Here is a 2,131-nt window from a genome sequence, read left to right on the forward strand (position 1 = left end):
AGCTCTGTCCACCACATAGCTACCTAGCATCTTCTCATCTTCTGATCGTAATGGACACCTTTGGAGATGTCTTCTCCTTTTTATTGGAAGAGATGGAGACGTCACCTTAAAGGAAGCCTGGATGGCGGGGAGTCCTCCGGGAAGCCCCATTGAGTCTGCCTGGGGAGCCATGGTGGATTCCCAGCCTGGACCAGCAGTCCCCACCCCGCGCCCTGGTCCTACCGCTGGGTGGGAATCTGGGCTCTGGTTCCTCTCTTCCAGCCCAGACAGCGGCCTTTGTGATGCTTGGCTCTCTGGCTCTGCCCCTCTCCCACCGCACCGCCTCCCTGTCGGGCAGCTGAGCACAATAGGGCAGATCGGGTTTCTAGAGGTGGGTTTTCTTTTACCCACCATCCCCGGAATTCTGAAAGTAGAGGACGTTCCCTGTGTTAACCTGAAGTGTGTCTAAGTCCCTGGGAGTAGGTAGCCTCTGTCTGAGTCAGGGTGTTCATTCTGCCCTCTTATTGATTGATTGCGTTCTCAAAGGTTTCAAGGCAGCTGCCTATATGCAGAACATAGGATCCCCCAGGGCCACTAATGAACGTGCAGCCGGAGGCATCATTTTCTGTTTGCTTGGCCTGAGGACCAACAGCTCCCCGGGCTGATGTTGGCCCTGGCAGAGGGCCGCGGGCTTCCCTGGACTTCTGCATCTTGGCGAGTTGGTTTGTTTTCCCTTAGATTTAATGCAGGGCTAAACAAAACAAAGCCAGTCGCCAAATGATTCTCTGGTAGCGTGGGCTCTCCTTATCTAAATTGCGCCCATAAACCCCAGCCAGCCAGTGGAGGTGGGAGGCACGTTCTCAGAGACCACAGCAAGAGCTTGACTCTCACGAGACAAAGTCTCTGGAGCCACTGGAAGGGTCAGGAGAACGCCATTCATCACTGTGAACCCTAGATAACTCAGCCTTTTGATCGGTCCTGGTCTGGTCTGTTGCTGCTGTTGTTGTTGTTAGGTGCTGTCCAGTGGGTTCCGACTCATAGTGACCCCATGTACAACACAACGAAACTCTGCCTGGTGCTGTGCCATCCTAACAATCTTTGCTATGCTTGAACCCATCGTTGGATCCACTGGGTCAGTCCATCTTGTTGAGGGTCTTCCTGTCTTTCGCTGACCCTCTACTTTACCAAGCATGATGTCCTTCTCCAAGGACTGGCCCCTCCGGATAACGTGTCCAAAGTACATGAGATGAAATCGTGCCATCCTTGCTGGCCCCTCCGGATAACGTGTCCAAAGTACATGAGACGAAGTCTCGTCATCTTCACTTCTAGGGAGCTTTCTGGCTGTACTTCTTCCAAGTGTTTTTCTGGCACTCCATGGTATATTGAGTATTCTTCGCCTTGGTTTACAGGTGTATAAGCTCTGAGAAAGGAGCCCTGCAGGCACAGTGGTTAAAGCGCTCGGCTTCTAACCGAAAGGTCGGTGGTTAGAACCCACCAGTAGCTCTGAGGGAGAAAGATGTGGTAGTCTGCGTCTGTAAAGATAACTGCGAGATGGGGCAGTTCCACTTTGTCTTATAGGGTTACTGTAAGTCAAAATTGACTCGAGGGTGCACACAACAACAAAAACAAATACGGAAGAAGGTTGAGAACCAGGTGATCAGCTCTTATTTTTGTGCAAAAGTGAATTTTCCAATGAAGTTGAATTTTAGGAGAACACGGGTCAGATTACAGAAAGCCAACAAAGAAGTTCACTTCGGGGCTGGACATCTGTAATTGGTACTGGAAGTGGGTGGATCTAAATGTCTCCTTGTTGGGTCCAGAGGCACCCAGGGGGCCCCAGGCCTAGTCTGCTATCTTATCTGGCCTGCTGAGGCACAAGGCTTCCCTCTGTCCAGGTGGCCGGCCTCCTCCTCTGGTGTACCCTGCCACTAGACAGCCCCACTGGGAAGCCTTCTGTGTTGTTTTGCCACCACTGGTCTCCAAGCCTTTTCTGCCCAAGCGCCATTTCCTTGCTTAGGACCTTCGCGGCTTCCAAGGGGGCAGCCTGAGGCCTAGCAGGAGGTTAGCCAGCCCACCCTTCCAGGCCTCACCCTTCCCTCCAACTCTCCTCTAGGGAGAGTCTTTGCCTCAGTCAGGTTGGGGCCTCCACCTT

The sequence above is a fragment of the Trichechus manatus genome, unplaced genomic scaffold, assembly GCF_000243295.1.
Source record: "Trichechus manatus latirostris isolate Lorelei unplaced genomic scaffold, TriManLat1.0 scaffold00165, whole genome shotgun sequence".
NCBI classification, from domain to species: domain Eukaryota; kingdom Metazoa; phylum Chordata; class Mammalia; order Sirenia; family Trichechidae; genus Trichechus; species Trichechus manatus.